We start from the raw sequence: 16,240 nt of genomic DNA, 5'->3' as shown, positions 1-16,240 counted from the left end.
TTGTCTTCTAAGCTTCAAGGCCATTGCTGTGTCCTTCCTGTGGCCTTTAGAGTCCATGGTTATTAGTGAGTTGATGGAAGAGTTCGGGGTGACTAAGAGCTTAAGAGGTGAGGCAGGGGATTCAGGTGGAGGGCACAACAAGGGACATGTTGGACATTAGGCAGACGATGCAGCAGTGGAGTTAGGTAGGGCGCTTGAGCCCTGGAGCTGGAGAAGCTGAGTACCAACTTCAAAGCAGGTCTGGACCATGTAGTTGCAAGTGACAGAAACCCCAGCTCATCCAGGCTGAGTTCAGAAAGAAATGTAACTCTGATGAGAGGTCAGTCTAGTAGGGGCTGATGCAGATGCAGAAGGACCTGTGAGAAACAAAGCTGGTCAGACAAATCTCCCTAAACAAGAAACGTACAGTTCACAAGAGCAAAGGCAGAGCCAGGAGGGTGGCATATCATTTGGGCCTGCTGCTAACTTAAAACTTGATTTATTCACTTATTTAAGACAAGCTATCACTGTGAGGCTGTCCTACAACTCACTATCCTACAGCTAGCTCAGGTTAGTCTTGAACTTGCAGTCCTCCTGCCTCAGCCTCCTGAGTGCTGGAATTGTAGCATGTCTGGCTTAGTATTGTTGTTGTTGATGATGACGATGATAATGGTGTGTGTGTGTGTGTGTGTGTGTGTGTGTGTTGCTGGGGATGGTACTAGAAGCCTTGTGCTCTCTAGGCAAGTATTCCATCATGAAGCTACAGCCCTAGCTGTGGTTATATTGACAAAAGTGCCACACACTCCTGCAGGAAGTTTGTAGCTCCGCCCACTCCAGCCACCATCTTTCTGCCCGCACTCCAGCTCCTCTAGCTGACCCCTGGCTCTTTGTCTTATCCTGGTGCCTCTTGGCCCAGGCCCTTTGCAGGCGCTCCCTGGTGTCCAGGATGGTGCCCAACACCTCCCAGCACTCAATAAATAAAATGGCAGGAGAGGATTGTGAAGGAATGGATGTCACTGCCTTGAGGGGGGCAGGGAGAAAGGCGTGACCCCATGACCCCAAATGGCAAAATGCAGAGCCAGGAAAAAGAGGAGCTGGGGTAGGAATGGGGATAAAGGTGCCGATGACAAGGGCAGGCTGCTGCTGGGCACCAGTGAGCGTGTCCTGCCCCCTCCCCTCTGTGTCCTTCTCCCTGATGCTGTGTCCTGTCCTTCTGTGGATGCCTAGTCCTGATTTCCACAGCCCTAAAGGAGGAGGCTGCAGTGACCAAGTGTGGTCATGTATGCTCGGGCGGCTTTTCTGTTGGGACTTTGGCAAACCAGATGTCTGCACACAGCCTCTGTGACCACTGCTTAAGACACAGGGGAGAGGAGCAGAGAGGACTCCCTCTGGGCTGCCTGGTTGGTACGAGTGGCTCGGAGAAGTGGGCTTGGTGATGATGGTCAGGGGACCAGCTTGTTCCCTGTGGCTGTCCCCTCTTCCCAGAAGCCCGTCATCCCAGCATGCATGGTGCATCCCTCCATCTATCCATGGCATCTGCAACTTCCACAAACCCCCTTCTTACCCACTTCATGGTAAGTGTCCAAACATCATTCATCCTAGGGGCCTCCCTCCTCATGAGCCCCAGGGAGCCTGTATCAGCAGCCAGGATGACACATTTGGTCTGCATGAAGGGCAGTGGATAGCTTACTATAAACAGATCACTGCCCTTTCCCAGGCCTCAGTTTCCCTCTCTGGGAAAAGCTCTGGCGGGCACATCTCTAAGCTCCTCACTGTAGGATTTTGTGAATAACCTTTAGGAGCCTTGATTTTTCTTCTGTTACATGGAGTGTGACACCTTCCTTCCCAGGCACCAAGATCACAGTGAAAGGTACCTGACTGCTCAGCCCAGAGTCTACCCAGAGCATTCATGGCTACTGGTCTGGCAGGCAGGCCCCTCTGTGGTGGTGGTGGGTCTTCTAATCTTGTGGGTATGGTTATTGTTGTCATGGGTGAGGTCCCTTCGCTCTTGGGAGAAGCCTCTGCTTGGATGGATGGGGTCTATGCACAGGGCTTCAGGTATCTGTCTCGAGACCGTCTCCAGCTAATACGATAGCTTAGCAGATAAAGCTGCTTGCATCCAAGCCTAGTGACCTACATATAATCCCCAGCACCCATATAGAGGAAGGAAAGAACCAAGTCCTACAAATTGTCCTTTGACCTCCACACATGCTCTAGGGCATACATGCGCCCACTCCCACCCACACTCAAACAAACAAACAAACAAATAAATAAATAAATGTAAAAAATGAAAGCTTCCTCTGGAAGCTTCTTTGGGTATCACTGGGTCAGCTCATCAGCAGCATATCCCCACCCCCCAGGCCTCACAACCCACAGAGGTACAAAGTCAGGACTTGAGCGAGCCTTGGTGAATTCAAAGCCTCCTGTCCCCAACTGTTCACAGCACATTCGAGCCTCCTGTCGCAGAGTCCCACCAGAGCCACTCCAAGGCCACCCAGGCCCTCTTACCCCATGGCACCCATTCAGGAATGGAAACTGAGGCTCAGAGAGATCATGAGCCTGGCCCATCCTGTTTCTTTATAAAGAGGGGAGAGTGGGATTTGAACCCAGGCCTGCTAGAAATCAGTCTCTATTGATGGTTCCTGAACACTGGCCCCTTTAATAGCAGACAAAAGTTCTGTCTGGACTGTTGCATACACCACCATGGTCCTGGTCACATAGTACTCAGGGCGGGTGACTGTTGATCAGGATAAATCATGGTAGATCTTCTCCTACCGTAGCATCCTGATCAATTGGCATCTACGTCTTGGGTCCTCACTGAGGCCCATCTTACAGATCCACTCAGCTCCCACAGGCAGAGGACTGATGAGAGACACCAGGAGACTGATCTTTCCTGAAGCCCCAAAGAGCCTTTGAAGGGGATTTGTGATCCAAAATTCTTGAGTTTTGGGTCCCTGACCCACACTCTAAGAGGCTATTCCCAAGGATCCTCATTACAGTGATGCTGTGTGCTGTTACAATGATGTGCATGCCAGGCTCTTTGCTGGGTCACCACAGAGAGACACGTAGGCACAGGCATGCAGGCCACTGGGCACGTTGTGGGAATAGAAGGTCTCTAGGGAGCCAGCAGCACAGGTGCCCAGCCACCCTGCAGGAGCCTGAACTACCATTGGTGCACGGACACTGACTTTAGGGTGTATATCCCTGCCCTCCTGCCGAGTGCCAGGCAGCAGCTAGCTATTGACAGGCTAGGACTGCGCACCCATTCTGTCTCACTGGCCTTCGAGGTTGTTCTTAGCCAATGAGCCTGGGTGACATGGGGGTACAGACTAAGGTGTCTGTCCTCAGGGGCTCAAGGTCTGGTGGGAGAGGCAGGTACACAGGCAGGGACAACTGATGAAGATGGATAAGCTCTCAGGTGAGGGAAGGCTTGAGTCCTACCACCACAGGACTCACTAGACCACAGAACTCTGGGCCAGTCCCACTCCTTAAGGGTCCTCTGACTTCCCATCTATACAATGGGTTCCCATTGGGATTTGGGGGGATGGGTTCATCCATGCAGTCAAGTGTCTGGCCTGGTGCCTGGTGCACAGCAGGTGCTGACTAAGCCTCATCTCAGCGAGCAGGTGTTTGGTGAGCACCTGCTGTGGACCTGGCCCTGTTCAGGAAAGTAAGCATTCAGTACTGTAGGAAGCCAGGTTCTGTGTCCTTCCTAATCACAGGGTTGAGTGTCAATTGTGAACAGAGGCCAGCTCTGAGTGGAGGGTGGGCCTGGCAGGAGTCTCTCTGAGCAGGCGGCAGGTCAGCTGAGAGGTACAATAATTAGACACTTACTGTGTGTACAGGAAGAGGAAGGAATGTGTGGCTGTGAAAACCCACTTGGAGGAAGAGGCTTATGCTGAGAAGAGCCCCTGTGGCAGACAGCAGAGACAAGGTGAGAAGTGAGGAGAGAGGGCAAGTGCCACAAGGTGTCCCTCGCACTGAAGTTTCCGACTTGTGACATGGATAGTGTGAGAGAACAGGGATGGAGACAGAATGGCTCCTCTCTGTCCTTGGGCTGCTGTGTGAACAGGAAGTAAAATGTCAGACAATGGGGAGGGGCTTGAGGGCCGAGTATAGTGTTTGCGCTTGAACTGAGGTCAGGACTACAGGGCTTGGAGCCTGCCATGTTTCCGCAGGAGGGAGTGTTCAGACTCCACAGGACTCACATTCTGGGAAGACACCAGGTGCAGGCAGGCAGGGAGGATGATGCTGGCAGGATCTTCAGACAGGACAGACCAGTGGCCAGAAACCCAATCCACACAGCGGAATGTATGATGCCGGGGAAAGCCACGGCTCCTAAGAAATGCTGCAATGTGGAGAGGCCCAAGAAAGCCAGGCTCAGCAAAGCGGCCAGGTGCAAACACCTCACAGCAAGGCTCTGTCACACACAGTGTCAGGCAGTGATGACAGATGAGCCTGGAGGTAGGAACTGTCAATGGGGACTGCCCATTTTTGGTGGGGCGATGTGTTTCCTTTCCCTAAGTGGATGGCTGTCGAGGTACACGTCTCCGTTACTTTCTATTGCTGTGACTAAACACCCTGACAAGGCAACTCACGAAAAAAAAGTGTTTAACTTGTGGTTTTAGTGGGTAAACGTCCCTGATAGTAGAGCAAAGACATGGCAGAAACAGCTGAGAGTTCTCATCTTGATTGGTAAGCAGGAGGCAAAGAGACACAGTGGAAATAGTAGGGGTCTTTTAAAACTTCAAAACCTGCCCCTAGTGACACACCTCCTCCAACTCCAACAAGACCTTTACTCTTAATCCTTCCCAAAATAGTTCCACCAACTAGGGACCAAGTATTTAATATATGAGCCTATGGCGGTCATTCTCATTCAAACCACCACAGTGCACAACTATTGACTTACTAACATTTCTTTTAAACTTCACACTTAATAAGTAAGTATATTGGCTGGGTATAGTGGTGCACCCTTGGGAGGCAGAGGCAGGAGGATCAGGAGTTTAAGGTCATCCTAGGCTACACAGTGAGTTTGATTGTGGCCCAGTGACTATTTTCCTTCCTCAGGCTCCTGTGAGTCCAGAATATGACATTTACAGTGACTTGAATGAGAATGACCCTTATATGCTCATGTATTTGGATATTTCAGTTTGTTTGGGAAGGATTAGGAGGTGTGGCTTTGTTGGAGGAGGTGTGCCACTGAGGCTTCAAAAGCCCACATCAGGCCTCTCTTTCTCTCCCTGCCACCAACTTTCAGGTAAGAGGCAAGCCCCCAGATACTGCTCCAGCACCAAGCCTGCCTGGCCGCTCCCCTCGAGGATGGTCATGGACTCACCTTCTGAAACTAATCAAGCTCCCAGTTAAATGCTTTCTTTATGAGTTGCCTTGGTCATGGTGTCTTTTCACAGCGTTAGAAAAGTAACTAAGACCATGTGTGAATGCACAGAGCTGTGGAGACAGACACCGCGGTGCCTCCCAGATGGATGCCATAAGGTACAGTGGAGTCCCCTTGGAAACAAAGAGTTACACAGACCCAGCCAAAACAGCCAAGGGCGGTGGCTAATGAGCAGGGAGGGGTAGGGTGTTGTTTGTATTGGCAGCAAGCCTGGTGGCAGCCAGTGTTTTACCAAGCATCCTTAAGGGGTTGCCTGGCAGACTATCAAGGAGCTTGGTTACTAGAGGGGACAGAGGGAAGGGGATGGGGTGAAGGGGTCAAAGAAAAAAATGAAGAAGAGAATAACGGAGGAGAGCAATTAGAGAAGGGGGAAGGAGAAGGAGACTTGATTGGACAGAATGAGGGAGAGATGACAGAGCAAAGGAAGGAGAGAGTGGAAAGGCAGTGGGGAGACGGAGGATGTATGAGCTGAAGAAGATAAAACAGGAAGGAGGGAAGACACAGAAACCACATCACAAGGGGAGAGAGATGGAAGGCAAAGGGGGAGAAGAGGAAAGGAAAAGGTATGGGGCCGGGGATGGCAGGTACTCAGGACCCAGCCCAGCTTAGCTATCTGGTGGGTGATGTTTTCTGGGTCTCTGAAATAAAGTGTTGTAGGACTCCCAGCCTCGCTCACTGGCAGACAAAACAACAGGAGGACATTTCAGCCCAGGGTCTATTAATGGCTCCCAAGACAGGAGTATCTGCAGCGCACCCTCCTCCGACTCTGTCACACTCAGGAAAAAGCTCAGCCTGACTGCGTGGGGTCCAGTACACTGTAGTGCCTTCTTCCATCTGAGCTAGGTAGAGAGCCTGTGGGACAGACATGAAATTCATCCTTAGAGATGATAGATGATGGATGTTGGGTGCTGGATGCTGGATGCAGGATGCTGGGTGCTGGATGCTAGATCCTGGATTCTTGGGTCCTGGGACTAAGTTTGCTGTGAACTGGATGAGTTTGCTGTGTGACCTTAACCTCTCTGGGCCAGACTCCTTTGTCCCAGCAAGTGGCCACAATATCTGGTTCACTGTTCTGTGTTGTGTATGATATGCTGGGAATAGCCCCAAATCATCCATAGGTGGTTCCCTCTCTCTCTCTCTCATTTAATTATTAGAACTCAATTACTGTTGCAGTTTTCATTTTTGAGACCAGGACATGCAAGCCCTGAGGGGTGACTAACCACTTAAAGAGTCTTGCAGGTCATTCACAGAAAGGCAGACCGCCCCTCCTCCTGCAGCATGAAGCCTGGTCACCCCAGGGATTCTGGACTTCTGATTCCCTGTCATCCCCTTATGTCTCAGGATGATCGGGCACTGAGTAGATCCTGTGACCAGAGTCCCAAATGTTGACATGCCCATCACCACAGAGGCTGACGAGCAGAGGTAGGAAATGAATCTTTAAACATGTTTCTGTCTCATCTCCTTCTGGCAAGTTTGACAGAAGGCCAAGAACAGAGACAGTCAGTCAGCCAGGGGTCCACGTTTTGCCCCTCTGTTCAGGTGATCAAACACACACACGCCCAGTCTCAGGATATGAGTGTGTCTCTGGAATAAGAGTCCTTGAAGGTGGGGTTAGCAAGAGTGTGTCAAGATGACGCTGTGCGGCGACGCCGTGCAGGGTGGAACACTGTGGCAGGTAGCATGGAGACACGGTGGGTAGGTGGCTTTCCACAGCTGTGGATCATAAAAACACAGTATCTTGTGTCATGGAGGGGCAGCCGCTGCAGAGAAGGCTCCCATTCAGTGTGGACCAGGCCCAGCCCCACGTGTGCCTCAGCAGCTGCTCCTCAGTATGAGGAGGACCCTTAGGCATGGGCAGTTGATGAACTGCAGCAGCCAGGATGTCCCTTAGGGGATCTAGCCTAGAGTCTTCCAGCCACAGTTTCATCTCCCACCTCTCCTGCCCCTGCATGTACCTCCTCTCAACCCTGTCTGGCGTTTGGGTTCAGCCCCGATTGCGTATGCAGTACAGAACCCTCCGCAAGGCCCCATCTGTCAATATGTCTGCAGTCCCAAAGTGGTTTCTGCTTCAAATCAATGATGTTTACCAAGCTGGGCAGGAAGGGGGTGAGTTATTTTTCTTCTCTCCCCACATCCTTTCTTGAGTCACCAGCCATTTCTCTTGCTCTGCAGACTGAGATGATTGACAAGTTTTGCTCCCAGGATGGATGTCAAGGTCTTGTCCATTGACTCTCCAGCTGGACTGAACCCCTACACTGCACACTCAGGATGTCACCCTCTCTGCACCAGCTCTGTTGGACGGGTCACCAGGGAGATCGAGCCACTTAGATAAGAAAGCACAGGCAGATGGCTAAGTGGGTAAAGTGCCTACAGAACAATTGTGAAGACCTGAGTTCGAATCTCCATAACCCATGGGAAAGGAGGCATGGTCATCTGTTATCTCAGAGCCTGCATGGCAAAATGAAATGGAGACATTGGCAAACAACAAAAAGACACTGTCCCAAACAAGGTGCAAGGTGAGATCCACACCGTAGGCTGTCCTTCGACCTACACACACACACACACACACACACACACACACAGAGAGAGAGAGAGAGAGAGAGAGAGAGAGAGAGAGAGAGAGAGAGAGAGAGGCAAGAACAAAAGGGCCTCACTTTGAGCCCAGGACAAACTGACTGCCTCTCACTGCTCCATCTCAAAGGTTTTTTATTGCTTATAACTCCCATGTTCCACGACAGTCAGTGTCATTCCCCTTTCACACTTGTCAAAATGGAGGCACCGATGTGTGGTACTAATCCCGGGTCCCCCATGGCTTCCAGCATCCCTGCTTCAGACTGCAGAGTCACAGGAAGCCTGGGCAGCCCATGTCTTGCAACCACTCCCACATTCCCACTCTTAGCCCTTGTCTGCTGATGTGGAATTACCTCTTGGGACCCTGGATGGGAGCCTGTCCCCAAGGGATGGGGTGGATTTCCTTACCTGGCACATAGCAGGTGCTTCACTGTAGGCCCCTGCAAGCAACAATGACATCCCAGGCCCAGGCTGAGACCCAGATGACCCTGTCTCTACACCTTTCCCCCCACTCCGTCACACATTAACCCCACTCTAAAGAGCTGGATTCCCAGGCAGGTCCACTTCACTGTCGAGAGCCCTGCCCGTGAAGACAGAGCAGGCTGGGCAGGAAAGCTCCTCGGGCTTGCCCATCACTCCAGAGATCGATGCTCTGTGATTGCTGCTCCAACGTCTGTCAGCAGCTGCCTAATTTTAGCCGGATCTTTGCAGGCTACTTGCCCTGCTCATCCACCCCCGTGGATGGCAAGAGGCTCCGAGAAGCACCATTGATCTTTTGACTAAAGTGTCCTAATGAAATACAAATCTGTTGTCACTTAAAGAGCCATCTGTCATGGTGGCACAGAAGAAATGCTACCAGGAGAACAATAACCATAATTTCATTTTAAGACCCAGTCCTCCTCCCCCTTTTCCTGCCAGAGAAAAATCGATGTCTTTTACTGTTTCATTTTGCCACAGAGCAGTGGGGGAAAGCCATCAATAGGATGTTAAAGATATTTCCAGTTCTGCACCATCGCGCTGTTCAGGGGCCCATGACTTCTTGCATTGAATTAACGCTTATTTGCATGGGGGTTTCACTCAGCTTTGGTGATCAGTGTTGCATAAGTGGCTCAGGGCACTGCAGGGTATAGCAGGGCTCCCAGGAGACCATCGGCCTTGCACAGCCTCAGGTCTGCCTGGATGGAATATACATACAGCCTGACATTGTGGTTTGAATATGGATTGTCCCCTAGAGTCTCCTGTATTGAGAGCTGATGACCTTTGGGGAAGTGATTAGATCCTGAAGGCTCAGACTTAATCAATTGATTAATCCCTTGATGGATTCATGATATGATAGCTTTACTGGAAATGGTCAAGGGTGGGAGACAGGAACTAGTTAAGGTGGAGGGCCACTGGAGGTATGCCCTTGGGGTTGTAGCTTGCCTTGGTCTCTTCCTTCCTGCTTCCTTTACTTCCTGCTCATAACAAAGTGAACAGTACTCCCCTGAGTTCCCACTGCTGAGATGTTTTACCACCTATGTATGCATGGCCAAGTTGTCATGGACTGAGACAGAGAAAAACAAGTCACTCCTCTAGCACTGTGGCGCTTATCTCTTGTCCCCTGGTGTCACTGGACTTGCTAACATTCATGCACAGTCTCCCTAGTTGTTGCTCCAAACTGCTGAGTTATGAACAGTCCGTACCCTGCCCATCACCTCCCCCCTTTCTCCCATCTTCCCCTTGTCTGCTAATGTGGCATTGCTTCTCAGGAATCTTTTGGGAGCCTATCACCAGGGGATGTGGCTGTTCTTTCATATCTGACACATAGCAGGTGCTTCACTGAGGACAACCAAGGACAACAGTGAGAACCCTGAAGAGATGGCTCAGTGGTTAAGAGAACTTGCAGTGCTTGTAGAGGACCTGAATTTGGTTCCCAGTCCCCACATAGCGGTTCACAGCCACCTGTAACTCCAGGTCTAGGGGCTCTGATGCCCTCTTCTGGCCCCAAAGGTCACTGCAATCATATGCACACACCCACTCAGTCAAGCACACACATACATAATTCAAAATAATAAAAAACTTCAAAAACCTAAGCATACATCTATCATATATAACCCAGTTTTACCATTCATGAGGATTTATCCAAAACACTTACAGCCAAAACATCACAGAGATTCTTGCATATCAGTGTTTATCACAATGCTGTTCACAAGAACCAACCCAGGTGTCTATAAAGAGAAGAATGGATGAAAAATGGTACCAAGACACAATGGAATTTTTTTCAGCCAGAAAGAAGGGTAGAGTTATATTATTTTCAGAAAAATGGACACAACTGGAGATAATCATATTGAATACTTAAAGTCAGTTTCAGAAAGATGAATATTGCATGTTTTCATTCATTTGTGTTTCTTGGTTTTATATAGATAAATATGTGTATACAGGACATGGAATTGGAAATGAAATCTTCAAGGGGGAGAACAGGGACTATGGGGAAGGGGGGGAGATGGCTAAGGGAAAGGGGGACATAGGGAGAATATACTGTGTATACACCAACATACATTACTATGAAAATATCCTTATGTAATGCAATACCCTGTACAAAGAGTATACACAGTGACATATTAAAAATAACAAAATTAAAAATAAATAAGTGATTCTTTCTTAAGCCACTTGAGTCAAGTATTTAATGACTGAGGGTACAGACCAATGGTTGGATTCATCCCTTGGTGGGTTTGTGATATAATGGCTTCAATGGGAAATGGTGAAGAGTAGCCAGGGCCCAACTGTCTACTGAACAAATACCAAATAAAGCTGGGGAATGCCTGGAGTGAGGGAGAGGAGGCACAGTGCTTTTGGTGGGAGAGGCACCTGTTCTGGCATGGCTGGGACTCCAGGCGTGATCGGGGGCAAACTCTGCATGTCTGGTTGCCTTGGAGACATGGGGAAGAAAAATTGACTCTAGTGTCACCCAGTAAATTGACAGCAGAAGAAGAGAAGCTGAGGTCCCTCTAGTCAGCTCAGCATGAAACACCGAAAACTGGCAGGTTCCTTCAGATTCTGTTCATGTGTCCAGAGGCTTGGCTCATGCTGGCTGACACTTAAGTGTTGGCAGCTGAGGAAGCCTTGAGTGAATGTGTAATGACCTGATGAAGCCCGGAGTGAACATGTATTACTGACATGGGCACAGCCATGTGTGGAACCAATGCCTAAGACATATGGGAAACTAGCAGAGCCTTCCCCACATGGGACAGGCTCGGAGTGGGCAATGCCTTGAGTGGGAACGTTAGCAGTGTGTGCAAAACTAGCAACTTCAGCTTGCTCCTCCTGGATGCTTACAGCCTGAGACTTCTCGCCTACAGAGACCTCCCACCAAGACTATCTAACCCTTCCCTGTGTCCTGTACACAAGGGACTCACTGAGGTTCCATTCCATAACAATGTGCAGGGTCTACCCAACCTGAGCCTTTGTGTACATGTGTTAGTATGTCTGCCCTTTCTTCATCTCTTGATGCCCCAGCCAGGGTTCTGGGATCCAAGGTGCATAGTACAAAACGTTTTATGTATGCATTCCTTTCTTATCTTCTTTTGCATCTGTCTGTCTGTCTGTCTGTCTGTCTGTCTGTCTGTCTGTCTGTCTGTCTGTCTCCTGTGTGTGTGTGGTGTACCTGTGTGTGCATGTATATGAAAGCCAGGGGTTGTTATCAAGAGTCCTCCTTAGTAACTTTCCAGTCTGAGTGTTGAAGCTGAGTGTCTCCTGTGAGCCCAAAGCTTGCCAATGCAAATAGTCTGGCCAGCTGGCTTCGTCTGGGGATCCCTGTCTCAGCCTCCCATGCTGGAATTACAGGTGGGCCAATTTCCTATCCATCATTTGTGTGGGAGCTGGGGATCAGAACTCCAATCCTCACACTTGCACAGCATGTGATTTCCTCACCAAGCTACCTCCCCGGCCTCAGGAACACATTTTTCAAATAAGCTTTGTTGAAATGTAGCTGTGATCAAATGCAACCGTGAGCGTTCAGTTTGATGAGTTTTGACATGTGCCCACAGGTGTTTATTCTCTCTTGCAGCCACGGTGCAGACATTTCCATTAACCCCAAGATATCCCCTCCAGTCTCTCTGCAGTCAAATCCTTCCTCCACCTTTGTCTGACCTCTGTAGCTTTATTTTTGCCTTTCCTAAAGTTCAGATAGATGAATTTGTGCAATTTTCTTTCTCTGCTTTTTGCTTTTTCAAAATTTGATATGACATCTTGAAGTTACACCTGTACTGCTGTATGTCAATTGCTTATAACATTTTTATTACTGCATAGTGTTCCAGTGCATGGATATGTTTTATTTTGTTTGTCTCTTCAATAATTGATGGGCACCTTTTATAGTTGGTAGCTAACATGCATGAAGGGGCGGCAGATATTTTCACACACGTCTTTAGGTAGAAAGGTTTATTTTTTTTCCTTACTGGCAAATAAACTTCCAGTGGTGGAATGGATGGATTGTATCATAGATGCATGTTTAACATCTTAAGGTGTAGCTGAACAGATGTGAAAACTATCCTTGTCAGTTTGCATTCCCACCACACTATGTGAGAGAGCTCCAGGGGATCAGCAGACTTGCGCTCACTTGATGTCAAGCTCTTCAGTTTTAGCCATTTTAGTAGCTTTGTGATACCATCTTACTGTGGCTTTAGTTATACTTCCCCCGATGACTAATGACATTCACTATCTTTTGAATGTATGTTTGTCATTATCTATTGCCCTTGTTATCTTTAATTATCAGTCTGACACAAAGGAGGCTCATCTGAAAGGGAAGCCCCAACTGAGAGACGCTGTAGATGGGATTTGTCTGTGGGGGATGGTCTTGATTTTAATTGATGCAGGAGGGCCCAGCCCACCATGGGCAGTGTCATTCCCTAGTAAGGTGATCCTGAGTTGTATATGAAGGCTGGCTGACTGGGGGTCACACTGCAGCTGGGACCATACAGATATGGGTGTCTGTGTCATCTGGGCCCAGGCTGCTGCCAAAGGCCACACCTGGGTCTGTGGCCTTATAGTGGCCAAGATTTATGACATCCATGGCTCCTGTTTCCACCAAGGGCCATATGGATACCCAGGGTCAGGTCAACCACCGTTTACCACCAGCACTGGGAGCTATGCTCAGCGCCTTGGTCTATGCTGCCATCAAGCAGCATGCTGCTGGCTTGGAGATGTGGTCACTGCTGCCACCACATGAGTCTGTGTTGGTGTCTGAGGATCATGCTGTGGCCTGGGTCATACAGATCTGGGTAGCCTGCACTGCTACCCAATGCCATGGTGACATCCAGGCCAGAGCTGCAGCTTAAGGCCATGTCTGGGTCTATGGCCCTACTGTAGCCAGGGTCTGTGTTGATGTCCAAGGTTCCTGTTACCATCAAAGGCCATGCAGATGCCCAAGGACCAGTGCTATGTTGGTGTCTGAGGGCCACACTGTCACTGGGGCCGGGCCCATCTGAGTGGCTTGCACTCCATCTGGGGCAATGATGACATCCAGCCGCAACTGCTGGCAAGGACAATGTCTGGGTCTGTGTTGAAGTTCAAGGCTGTGTTGCCACCCAAGGTCACACAGAAGCCTGGGATTGAGGCCACAACCTGTGGTGTCTGGGGGTCATGCCACTGCCAGAGCCATCCTGATCTGTGTGGGCAGTGCTTTCACCCAGAGCCAGAATGTCATCTGGGCCTGAGCTGCGGCTGAGGGCCATGTCTGGTCCATGATCTAGCAGCAGTTGGGGTCTGTGTTGATGCTGATGGCCTGTGTCACCTCAGGGAGCCATAGGAACCATGTGTGATGAAATCAGAGGGGCCATGCTGAGCTGGCCCCATCCTTCGATGGTCCTGGGGAAGCTGACCTTACCTCTTGCTAGACACTATAGCAAGACAGCTGACCCTGACCCTCACAGGAGAGCTGACATCTGTACTCCAAGAGATAGCCCCACCCTTCACCACAGGTGAGGGAGAACTGACCCTGATGGCATGGGCATAGGGGATTTGGCTCCATCCCTTCACCTGAGGCAGGTGGGCTCAGTGGCCCCATGGACAGGACTGGCCAGCTCAGCTACCACCCAGGCCTAGAGCCAAGCCTTGGATTGGCTCACCCTAATATCTACCCCATTTAGGACCTGCTGGAGCTTGTGAAGGCACTGATACTATGGAACAATACCTGAAGGATCTCCATGACTCGGGGCAGCCACAGAATATCCCAAAGGAGTTTCAATGAGGATCCAGTGATGATAGTATGCCAGAAACCAGAGGCCTTGAACCCGACTAGTGACTGATTGCAATGAACATTTGCTAGTAAAGCTGATTGAACAAAAGGGTATACAATGTGACACAGTGCTCTCGAGGCCACCAGGATAAATGAAGAAGTGTTGGAGAGGTGGGAAAGATGGAGAGGCAAAGAGGTTTTTGTTTTGTTTGTTTGTTTGTTTTGTGTTTGTTTTTGTTTTTGTTTGTTTGCTTGCTTGCTTTGCTTTGTTTTGGTTTGATTTTTAAAATTTTCTTTGGTGGGTGCTTCAGGGGTGAGGGAGGATATGGGGGGACTGCAAGGTGAGTGGAATTAGGGTGCATGATGAGAAGTTACCAAAGAATCACTAAAGAAATCATGTTATTAAAAAGAAAGAAAGCTGGTTGATAATGAGTGAGGAATTGAGCCAGAGACTGGGGCAGCTATCAACTTGCCTCCATAGTTTTTATTTCACGCTCCTACTTGAGTTCCTGCACTGACTCCCCTCAGTGATGAACTGTGACCTGGAAGATGAAAAAGAAAGTCCTTTTCCACCCTAAGTTGCTTTTGTTTGTGCTGTGTGTTACAGCAAGAGTAAAGCTAGGGCACATACTCTGACTGGTGAATTATGCATTCAAATATTCTATCTGTTCTCTCACTTTCCCTTTGTTTGTGCTCTTTGTAACCTCTGGGTACCAGAGATTAGTAAAGTGTGTTTTTTGTCACAGGATAAAATCTGCTGTTAATTCTACTGCAATATGTTAAAATGCATTTTTCCTGCTACTAATGTTCAATGGACATCTGTAATACTGAGCCTACATAGGCTCCATAGTTTCCATTCCTTCCAAACCTCTGAGCATGTTTCTTTTCTATGGGCGGCTCCAACATCCTTTATATTCTTGAATCCATTCCTATTACTTTTTTCTAGTTATGACCATATTTTCATATTTTTCACACACTTAGTAATTTTTATTAGATACTAGTCAATTATGGCTGTGTGTTGTCACTGAATTGGGTTACATTTCTTTTTTGTGAATATTTGAATATTTTATTAGAATTTGTTAGAACAATATTCTTTTTTTCCTTTTTTAAAATTTAAATTAGAAACAAGCTTGTTTTACATGTCAATCCCAGGCCCCTATCCCTCCCCTCCTCCCCTACCTCCACCAATCCCCCCATCCACCCTTTTTCTACTCCCCAGGGAGGGTGAGACCTTCCATGGGGGATCTTCAAGGTCTGTCATATCATTTGGAGCAGGGCCTACCTAGACCCTCCCCCGTGTGTCTAGGCTGAGAGAGTATCCCTCTATGTGGAATGGGTTTCCAAAGTCCATTTCTTTACTAGGGATAAATACTGATCCACTGCCAGAGGCCCCATAGATTGTTCAGGCCTCCTGACACCCACCCATGATCAGGGGATCTGGGTCAGTCCTATGCAGGCTCCCTAGTTGTCAATCTGGGGTCCATGAGCTCCCCCTTGTTCAGGTCAGCTGTTTCTGTGGGTTTCTCCAGCCTGGTCTTGATCCCTTTGCTCATCACTCCTCCCTCTCTGCAACTGGATTCCAGGAGTTCACTCAGTGTTTAGCTGTGGGTGTCTGTGTCTGCTTCCATCAGCTACTGGATGAAGGCTTAGGATAACATATAGGGTAGTCATCAATCTCATTATCAGGGAAGGGCATTTAAGATAGACTCTTCACTATTGCTTAGATTGTTAGTTGGGGTCAACCTTGTAGATTTCTGGACATTTCCCTAGTGCCAGATTTCTCTTTAAACCTATAATGGCTCCCTCTATTAAGGTATCTCTTTTCTTGCTCTCCTCTATTCTTCCCCAACTAGATCTTCCTGTTCCCTCATATTCTGCTCCCCCCTTCTCCCCTTCTCTTTCTTCTGCCTCCCTCCCCATCCCCCCTGTGCTCCCAATTTACTCAGGAGATCTTGTCCCTTTCCCCTTCTCCGGGGGACCATTTATTAATTGTCAATCTTAGTGTCTGTGCTACTGGAGTTATGTTCAGGAACAGTCTCCTGTACCAATTCGTTCAAGGGTACCTCCCACTTTCTCTTCTAAGA

Source organism: Cricetulus griseus, chromosome 2, assembly GCF_003668045.3.
Source record: "Cricetulus griseus strain 17A/GY chromosome 2, alternate assembly CriGri-PICRH-1.0, whole genome shotgun sequence".
NCBI lineage: Eukaryota > Metazoa > Chordata > Mammalia > Rodentia > Cricetidae > Cricetulus > Cricetulus griseus.
The sequence above is the reverse complement of the archived record's forward strand: the minus strand, read 5'-3'. Positions refer to the sequence as shown.